An 11,139-nucleotide genomic window follows, 5' to 3' on the forward strand; every position below is an offset into this window, starting at 1 on the left:
TCGGAAACACGGCTTAACAATGGCTTTTTCTTTAATAACTAAGCTGCACGTCTCACGGGAAATATTCTGCGTTGAGGATAATATTGACGATGATAGTCAAGCAGTGCCAAAGGTAATAACTTCTTATGAAAAAAGAACAAATGTTCCTTTATTGCTTCTGACAATAATTTCCACTGATCAGTTGCTTGTACAATAGCATTTATTGCCTATGTCAGATCTGTCCAACATTTTGTGAATGGTGTACTGCAGTATGGTTGTTCTGTTGTGTGAGGTCTTTGGCGACAATCAGTGACTGCAGCTGACAAAACGTATCAACAGTGTACATCATAGCAACGAAAATTCAATATTGTCCCGGTTACATAGTACAGAGGATCAAATGTCCGGTTCTTTGTGTACGTGGAATCTCATCATTGCAACGTTCAAAGGCTGTGACGACTGATATTGGTTGGATGACACACAGGGACAAAGGTCTGGAAGGTGTAGCATATGAACTACAGCAGCTGTTATCAAATGTTAACAGGCATTTGGAATTGCCGACAGGTCCGTTCCCTGAAAGAGATGCTTTCAAATAAATGTTGTCTTTCTCAGTGATTCAAATATGAACAGAATCGTGGCGTTGATTCGACGCCTGAAATGTTTGGTAGCAAGTGCGTTAGCTGGAGTTTTAAACAGTTCAAATTTCTATGCGACGAATACTCAATAACAATTCTGAAAATGCATAACATTTATACAGATACAACAGATGATACATGCTTCAATGCAGTGTGCGAAATAGCCACTGGCCATGGCCCGCTAACCCGTGGCTAGTAATATTCCAGTCGGGCGAGTAAATCTCCACAGTCACTTGCCCTACTGGCTAGTGAATTTCCATGGGGTCATTGTGTAAATATCTCTCCGACTTGTTAAGTTATTATATACACTTTTAAATCATGCAAGATTATGGCCTGATAAAAAATTTCATCATATTAGCAGCTTAATGATGAAACCCTTGTCATACCGACAATATCTTATTCTCATCTATTTTTTGTAATCTTTTACTTAGTTTCTACATTCAAATTTCTGGCTAGTGAATTATTTTGTGGGCTAGTAACTTTCAGACATAGCTAGCCAGACTGGTAGCAAAATTTTGAAACCATTTCGCACACTGTTCACTGAGCTACAGACGATTCTTAATCGGCTACACAGATGGAAACTGCATGCTCGACGCCTACATGTACGTGTTCATCGTTACATAACTGAAAGACTTCGTTGGTGTCAAGAGCGGAAGTCCTAAACCGTTCGCTGTTGGGTAAAAACGTAGTTTTTTGGTAAACTAAAAACTAGAGGTGTGACGATACGGAAATGTCACGATACGATACGTATCTTGGAACGATACGATTCGATTCGATGCATATCACGATGTGCTATTTTAGTTATTTTCTTTAAAAAAGTATATTTGTATATCTTGATAGCAAATAACAGTGTAATTTTTTACATAACCGTCAATTTCTAGTGAACATTAACAATATTCGGGTGAACGATTCATATCACGATACAAAACAAAAGTATCGATATATTTATTGTCAGATAAAGTATCACGATTATCGATACTATGATATATCGTCACAGCTCTACTAAAAACTAGTCTCTGTAATGAACATATTTTACAGAAAAAAAGTTCATAGTAAACAAAATAAAATATAATGAACATGAGCCCTGAGACTTTCTTCATTTTCAGAAGCTGTGGAAATCTAGACTTGCCACATTTTCTAGACCTACGTGGGCTTTCTTGGATATATTTGCTTCAGGGTCTGAATGACAGACTAAGTTTTAGGGTGAATCAAGGTTTAGTTCGGAATTCAGGCGCAACATAAGGTGGTGTAAATTGATTGTCTTCATGCCGCTATCGTTACACAGAACGGGGTTGATGGCATCACTGCCACTGGCAGAAGACCTCAACATGTTATTCAGGGCCCTTTCACTGGGTAATACACGGGCCTGTTTGCGATGAATACATGTACATAAATTCATTATGACAGTCAGGTGTAAGCGTCTCCGAAGGAATGGCGATTAGCGCGCTGGCAAGTGCCATCATTTCAACATGTTTTGGCGCATGTCGTTTGAGTATAGTGTGAAATAAACAAGAAGATCGGTGAGTTACCGCTACAAATTCTGAGCAGGGATTTTGGCTCGGAATCGGTTTTTGAGCTTCCGAAGACCCTAGCTCCCAAAGTACTGCTTAAAGTTTTGAGCTGTATGTCTCATTTTGTAGGTACATCTCTTGGCTTGAAATGTCTGCGACTTTTAATGGGATAAATACAGTGAGCATTGTTGAAATCGCCCTGAAACGAACTTGTGTTGACCTCGTTACAACCCTTTCCTTTTATATAGTGCTAAGACCCCGTTAGTGACAGTGCATACTTTGATGGCGTTTTTTAGCGTTACAAGCCCCTGTGTAGTCGACAGACTGGGATTTGTGATCGAGCCATCTAAATCAATATCTTGAAAGACGTTATTCCCTTCTCAAAGGCAGCAAGACTAATTCATGATGCAGACTGTACGTCTTTGAAGGTCTAATTGCTTGTGGGAATAACGTCCGAAAAAAATGTCATATTTTTTACTTATTCTTTGATTCGCATGTATTGACTCAGTGGCGTATTCAGTATTTACATTGTTTCTGCAAAATATGTTTTAATGAAAGTGAAATATTAGTATTTTTTATATGCAACCAGAACAGCCATTTCAAGTTTCGACTCTAAGCTTCCGATTGATGAAATTGTAAGGCCGTACGCCCAAGTTCAAAATGAGTGTGAGTGAGTGAGTGAATGAGTTTAGTTTTATGCAGCACTGTAAATAATCGTGTCTGGACCGGATAATCCAGTTGTCAACAGCATGAGCGTCGATCTATGCAATTGCGATACGATGACATGTGTCAACCAAGTCAGTAAGCCTGACCATCCGATTACGTTAGTCGCCTCTTACGCCAAGCATTGGTTGCTGAAGACCTATTCTAACCCGGATCTTCAGCAGTTCAGAATGAGAGAACTGGAGTGACGTGATCAATGTGAAAAATATAACTAACCGAGACTCAGTTTTTAAGGTTTATTCATGTCAGTGTTACGATCAAAGGTTTTTGGAACAAAGATACATGCTCACACAAAACACTACACAATGTATCACAAAAGATAAATGTTGGAAACGATGAGTATATTCCAGTCCAACAGTCATCAGTCAACGCACATGTAATTTCATACTCATGAATATTCATGAATGATGCATCTACACGTATGGTATAAGACTACAGTCTACAGTCTCCCAAAGGTACCAGCTCATCAGATAGGTCTTCAGTACAGTGTTCCCCAATTAGGGGTCATGTATGAATACACAATCATCATTGAGGCATCCCTTAAATGTGATATGGGACTAAACATTGTAAATGTGCACACAATTTTTATTTCGTTTGTTAACATAAAGTTTATTTTTTGACATTTCTCGCCGCGAATAGCTGCAATATTGATGATTAAGCAATATTTACTGGCGCACTAACCCGCTAAGATATAGGGCCGCACCTACGAAACATGGGTCCAATCTCTCTGACTCGCCAATAACCAGTTACAACTTCACACCTTTGGTTTCAGGGAATACATTGAAAATGTAAACATTTACGAAAGACAACTATATAGACGAAGGTGAATTTTAACTCACAATCACATGGGCGTGTATATTTGGATAGGGTAGGCTAAAATACAGCTAAACTCATGATATCTGGGAGAACCGTTTCGGCCTCATCTCCTTGCCACCCCATTTCAGAACAAATCAGAAATCCACACAGAGCAATACCCCTTCCGCGGCATTTCCCTCTGTAGTATTTTCCTGGGATCATAGTTATAAAAATATCTCCTTGAAAGATAAATACAACAAAATTAAAACTTTTAGTTCAGTATATTTTGATTAGGCTTCGTACCATAGAGCTTCTTTAAGAGAATAAGAAAACTCCTATAAGTAATTACTTGACTTTTGTCCATTATGGCATTGTGTGTAGATTTCAAATTTGAAACTGAAAGTTAACCAGACTCTATACGTGAAACTAGGAAGCAACAAAATGTTACTTTATGTACAGGGTTTTAGGAAACTTGCTTGAATTCTCTTCATGGGAATAGCTGGAGGGTCATTCACAAAAACTATAAACAATTAGTTCGACACACTCACTGATTACAAACCATCAATCGTTAATCCAGAAACTGATCATTTGTTTTTTGGTGTTGTCAAGAGTCAACAAGAGAACCAGCTTAGAATCATACGTTGATAAAAACGAAGGAATACCTTGAGTCCAAACGTCTTCAGTAGCTTGTGCTATAAACAGGTTACATTAAGGACTAATAGCTCAGAGTCATACGTTGACAAAGGTGAAGGAATACGTTGAGTTCAAACGTCTTCAGTAGCTTGGGCAATAAACAGGTAACATTAAGGAATAATAGCTCAGAATCATACGTTGACAAAGGTGAAGGAATACCTTGAGTCCAAACGTCTTCAGTAGCTTGGGCAATAAACAGGTAACATTAAGGAAAAATAGCTCAGAATCATACGTTGACAAAGGTGAAGGAATACATAAAGTTGAGTTCAAACGTCTTCGGTAGCTTGGGCAATAAACAGGTAACATTAAAGAATAATAGCTCAGAATCATACGTTGACAAAGGTGAAGGAATACCTTGAGAACGAACGTCTTCCGTTGCTTGAGCAATAAACAGGTAATATTAAGAAAAATATAGCTCAGAATCATACGTTGACAAAGGTGAAGGAATACCTTGAGTCCAAACGTCTTCAGTAGCTTGGGCAATAAACAGGTAACATTAAAGAATAATAGCTCAGAATCATACGTTGACAAAGGTGAAGGAATACATAAAGTTGAGTTCAAACGTCTTCGGTAGCTTGGGCAATAAACAGGTAACATTAAAGAATAATAGCTCAGAATCATACGTTGACAAAGGTGAAGGAATACCTTGAGAACGAACGTCTTCCGTTGCTTGAGCAATAAACAGGTAACATTAAGGAAAAATAGCTCAGAATCATACGTTGACAAAGGTGAAGGAATACGTTGAGTTCAAACGTCTTCGATAGCTTGGGCAATAAACAGGTAACATTAAGGAATAATAGCTCAGAATCATACGTTGACAAAGGTGAAGGAATACCTTGAGAACGAACGTCTTCCGTTGCTTGAGCAATAAACAGGTAACATTAAGAAAAATAGCTCAGAATCATACGTTGACAAAGGTGAAGGAATACCTTGAGTCCAAACGTCTTCAGTAGCTTGGGCAATAAACAGGTAACATTAAGGAATAATAGCTCAAAATCATACGTTGATAAAGGTGAAGGAATACCTTGAGTCCAAACGTCTTCAGTAGCTTGGGCAATAAACAGGTAACATTAAGGAAAAATAGCTCAGAATCATACGTTGACAAAGGTGAAGGAATACGTGAGAACGAACGTCTTCCGTTGCTTGAGCAATAAACAGGTAATATTAAGAAAAATATAGCTCAGAATCATACGTTGACAAAGATGAAGGAATACCTTGAGTCCAAACGTCTTCAGTAGCTTGGGCAATAAACAGGTAACTTTAAGGAAAAATAGCTCAGAATCATACGTTGACAAAGGTGAAGGAATACGTGAGAACGAACGTCTTCCGTTGCTTGAGCAATAAACAGGTAATATTAAGAAAAATATAGCTCAGAATCATACGTTGACAAAGATGAAGGAATACCTTGAGTCCAAACGTCTTCAGTAGCTTGGGCAATAAACAGGTAACATTAAAGAATAATAGCTCAGAATCATACGTTGACAAAGGTGAAGGAATACATAAAGTTAAGTTCAAACGTCTTCGGTAGCTTGGGCAATAAACAGGTAACATTAAGGAATAATAGCTCAGAATCATACGTTGACAAAGGTGAAGGAATACGTTGAGAACGAACGTCTTCCGTTGCTTGAGCAATAAACAGGTAACATTAAGAAAAAAATAGCTCAGAATCATACGTTGACAAAGGTGAAAGAATACCTTGAGTCCAAACGTCTTCGGTAGCTTGGGCAATAAACAGGTAACATTAAGGAATAAAAGCTCAAAATCATACGTTGACAAAGGTTAAGGAATACCTTGAGTCCAAACGTCTTCAGTAGCTTGGGCAATAAACAGGTAACATTAAGGAAAAATAGCTCAGAATCATAAGTTGACAAAGGTGATGGAATACGTTGAGAACGAATGTCTTCCGTTGCTTGAGCAATAAACAGGTAACATTAAGAAACAAATAGCTCAGAATCATACGTTGACAAAGATGAAGGAATACCTTGAGTCCAAACGTCTTCAGTAGCTTGGGCAATAAACAGGTAACATTAAGGAATAATAGCTCAAAATCATACGTTGACAAAGGTGAAGGAATACCTTGAGTCCAAACGTCTTCAGTAGCTTGGGCAATAAACAGGTAACATTAAGGAAAAATAGCTCAGAATCATACGTTGACAAAGGTGAAGGAATACGTTGAGAACAAACGTCTTCCGTTGCTTGTGCAATAAACAGGTAACATTAAGAAAAAATAGCTCAGAATCATACGTTGACAAAGGTGAAGGAATACCTTGAGTCCAAACGTCTTCAGTAGCTTGGGCAATAGACAGGTAACATTAAGGAATAATAGCTCAGAATCATACGTTGACAAAGGTGAAGGAATACCTTGAGAACGAACGTCTTCCGTTGCTTATGCAATAAACAGATTACATAAAGAACGTTGAGCAGTGAATATAACTTTACTAGGACGGGACAATTCTACTCACGTTCGTACATACAGGTGCCAGCGGAATACTAGACTGCCTGACAATAGAAATGTAGTTAAAGACAAGATGGACATAGAAAGAAAAAACATCATTGCCTTGGACTTATTGGCGTGGTGACAAAGACGGCCAAGGGAATAACCAATTAAGGTTATAAATGCCATACACAGTAACTAATGAGAGTGACAGAGCGGTACGGGTTGACCGAGAAGTCAATGTACAATCCGGTTGGTTAGAGCATTAAGAATGGAGATTAGCGTCATATGAATACCGTATTTCCTCTTTTAAGCGTCGGATCTCTATTAACCGCCGGGGATAAAGCAGTTCTTTAAGAAATAAGCGCCGGGCCTCTAATAAGCGCCGGGTCTCTGATAAGCGCCGGGTATAGACCTTTGCAGTTTTTCGCAAATGTATTCTCCCTTGGTCTAAAAATATATATATTAAGGAATGGTCCCTTAAATCATAACTTCATGTACTCATCCCCGCTTATAAAAAATACAGGGTATTTTAATAAGCGCCGGGCCTCTAATAAGCGTCGGGTCTGGAGGTCCGTTGAAAAAATAAGCGCCGAAGGCGCTTATTGGAGGAAATACGGTAATTGCATATGACGCTAATCTCCATTCTTAATGCTCATCAGAAATCAGAAGGGATTACGTACATTGTGGCGATTGTATTATAATTGACTTTGGAGATTGGATTATCAACAACATGTGTAAGTATAGACGTTTTGGGTTTGCATCTCATTCTTTATGTCCAAGAAATGATGATGCTTGCAACTTCCCCGTCTTGTGGTTACAAACAAGATGGGGTAGCCTAGTGGTTAAAGCTTTCGCTCTGGTCAAATCAGTTGAAGGAAAGCAACAATGAGCTCGGAGAGTCGTTGGATGGGTGACCGTGTTTGGCAGCATGACACCTGAGAATAACATGTGATACATGTGGTCACACCTTAGGCAAGTGAGTTTGTTCAAAATTGCCTCTGTTCACTCAGCAGAAAATGGGTACCCGGTGGGATAAGTCATATAACTATAAGCTTCTAGCGCCTCACAGGGCAAGGGTTATGGGTTATCCGGGGTAATAATGTTGTGCTGTTTGTACACGCTTTGAGCATACCCCTTTGTGGTGTGGAGTATTGTGCGGTATGAGTAGCCTCATTATTATTATTAACATGGTGTGAATTATTGTCGTATATAACACATGATAGTAGAGGATATCCATGTGTCGAATTTGGCCGTTCTCCGTGAAGAGCAAACGCTTTGTCAACTAGGCTGCACGAGTGTGTTGTTATCAGAAAACCTCTAGTGATAACTTCACGATTCGCGGTGCCCAGTTGTGTACGACAGGTACTTTCACGTATGTCGGATCCGAGTTCTGGAATAACTCTGAATGGGGCTGCAGTTTTCCTGTCGGGTTGCAACCACCGCAGTTGTTGTACCACCAGCCCGACTGATGTATTTGTGCGCAGTTCCCGCCAACGTTGAGGTCGTTGTCGCGGTCGATGGTGGTGAACATCATGTCTCCCTGCTGTCCCATGCAGTTGCCGAGTTGGTGATCAACTTCGTCGTGTTGGTGGGCACCCTGATGTGAAGCCTTGTAACCACTTGCTTCGTCAGATATCTGGAAAATAATCGGAGCGATTAAGTAAGAGTAAGTTGCGATAAAAGCAAGTATTTCAGTCACATCTTGTGTCTTGTAAGAGGAAAGTTCGAAGTGATGTTGATCTACAATATTTAACACTTTGTTAAAAACACACCTGCATGAGTATGGAGTTCACAAACCATGAATGGTAATCAGGGATTCGAACCCATGATCTGACTAAAGATTCTTGTACTCTGGGGGACATCACACATAATTTGAATAACATGTGACAATGAAATTATACCTTTGTGCTTTTGCTAAACCAAGAGTTGTCGGGTAAGTGAGTTGTCCTGCACAGACATACCTGAAAATATAATGGGGCCGAACTGGGATTCAAACCCACGGTCAAATGCATTTGGTGAGGGACTAATGAGGGCACCTTAGTCTACTGGGCCACCTATGCTTCAGCAAATGAAATTAAGAAACAGAAAATAGATGTAATAGTTGACCGTGGAAAGTATCTTGACAAATGGGTACCGAGAATATGAACGACACGTTTACGTTGATCTAATGTATAGTTACAGAGTGTGTTTTTGGTTCTCTCTCCTCCGAGATTGTTATCATCTGCACGTATCTTGGACTACAAATGAGTGACATAATTCCCTTGCTCCTGAAAAGACTAGCGACCTATAGGGTGTTTCCAGGTGGCCTTGTACCTCTGAAACCACTTGTAACATTTGCAACAATGTCTAATCTCTGCCTTCGAAACGCCCGACCCGGGTTCGATTCCCCACATGGGTACAATGTGTGAAGCCCTTTTCTTGTGTCCCCCATCGTGATATTGCCTGAATATTTCTAAAAGCGGCCTAAAACCAAACTCACTCACTCTAACCTCTCCCGGTTGCTCTGGTGTTTGTATTTCACAGCTTTCTACCAATTTTAGAGAGCGCCTAAAGAAATGGTTGATTGAGGTTACTACTTTCAAGCCACAGTAAATCTTTTCAAAATGACATCCGATGCATGTGGACATATTGTCCTGTATTTATAGTCCCGGTTGGAAAATGGGGACGTAACGAACAGAATGTCCGGCCGAATGTTTGGCCTGAATGTTTGCCCGTTTTAAAATCCAGAACAGAACCAATAAAATGGTTGAATATGTTGCATGAAACTTGCCGCACAGATCAGGCTGGTCGTGAAGTGCCTATTGATAATTTGTGATGTTTCATGTTTTCGTAATGACAAGTTGGCCTAAAACTGGAAAAGAGGTTTGGTTTTGTAGAAAGGCTATCTGTCAGCAACAACTAGGTATTGCAACTATTTGCCAGTAATTCAAAAACAAATGCTTATGATAATGTCTGAATTATATAAATGACTTTGCTTTTCGTTGAGTTTTCTTATGATTACTGAAGTTTTTTATCGCTTTTCTTTCATAACAGTTCTCAAACTTGGCGACAGTAAATATGCCTGATAAGTTAATGACTCATTTAGGATACATAAACATGGTCGACGGTAGGTAAACACGATCGTGAATTTATAATCAAACTATTTAAGTCTTTAGATATATAGTCAAGACCCCTAGGAAAACAACACATTGATGTAAAGGCTTCCTAGCTTGTCCTTATTAAACACTGTACTAGCATTGCCTTGCGAACTTCACTAATCTTTAAAAGTAATTAGCGGTCTATTGACATATGCTGTAGCAATAACAATGGAGGTGCAGAATACATAGACTGGGTATACATTCAAACAACTACAGACAGCAGGGGCTGTTAAACTGAGAAAACAGCGTTTAATATACATCAGTAAGAGCCTTAAACCTCCTAGCAGAGACCTTGCCCGAAAACGCTTCAGTCCAAAGGTCTTCACACAAACGATAAAGTAAACGTGTAAGTCAAGTGTACGATCAAGTCAACATTTTAATGAGGACACTATTTCAAAATGGACACTAGGGGCATGTGTCAATAGTCATAACAATGTTCTTATGTGACTCAATGAGCAACATTCCATAAGCGTCAAACAATTTTTTATGTTTTCATTATCCTTTCAAATTTCTTGTCTCTGGGACAAATTATTAAAAACTTATTAAAATCTCTTACGTTCTGCACAATGATGTCAATGAGTTGTAGCACATTTCGAATGGCGGTGTTCGGGACAATGGTCTAATTGAATTCAATGTTCTAATTGAATCCAAATAGAGAATAAATCAACACGTATTTATCCACATTGACGTATGCAGTAAGGTTAAGGATCATGTTCCACAAACAGACCCTTTTACCAGACAATGGCCTTGAGTTTTTAATGATGTTAAAGTATCCGTAATAAGTTTTTCGGCTAACCCTTTAAATTGTAGTATTCCTTTCATAAACAGTGCAAAGCACATTTCAACTCTATCATGTGATTGAGTTTAGTCTTACGCCTCTTTTAGCAATATTCCAGCAACATCACGGCGGGGGACACCAGAAATTGGCTTCACATATTGTACCCATGTGGGGAATCGAACCCGGGTCTTCGGCGTGATTGGCGAACGGTCTGTAAATAATCGAGTCTGGACCAGATAATCCAGTGATCAACAGCATGAGCATCGATCTGCGCAATTGGGAACCGATGACATGTGTCAACCAAGTCAGCGAGCCTGACCACCCGATCCCGTTAGTCGCCTCTTACGACAAGCATAGTCGCCTTTTGTGGCAAGCATGGGTTGCTGAAGACATATTCTACCCCGGATCTTCACGGGTCTATAAGGAATATGAAGTAATGTAAAACGACATAAAC

At 39.4% G+C, this 11,139-nt stretch overlaps 1 long non-coding RNA gene across 1 annotated transcript; it reads left to right on the top strand.

Annotated features, from left to right (window-relative positions):
* The first annotated feature begins 1,017 nt into the window (after nt 1–1,017).
* Nucleotides 1,018–10,623, top strand: LOC124292439. Its single transcript, XR_006902453.1, has 3 exons — nt 1,018–1,146; nt 7,238–7,242; nt 10,614–10,623. It is a non-coding gene; the product is annotated as an uncharacterized LOC124292439 (long non-coding RNA).
* The last annotated feature ends 516 nt before the right edge of the window (nt 10,624–11,139 follow it).

Source organism: Haliotis rubra, unplaced genomic scaffold (assembly GCF_003918875.1).
Source record: "Haliotis rubra isolate DU_JTF1 unplaced genomic scaffold, ASM391887v1 Scf518, whole genome shotgun sequence".
Lineage (NCBI taxonomy): Eukaryota > Metazoa > Mollusca > Gastropoda > Lepetellida > Haliotidae > Haliotis > Haliotis rubra.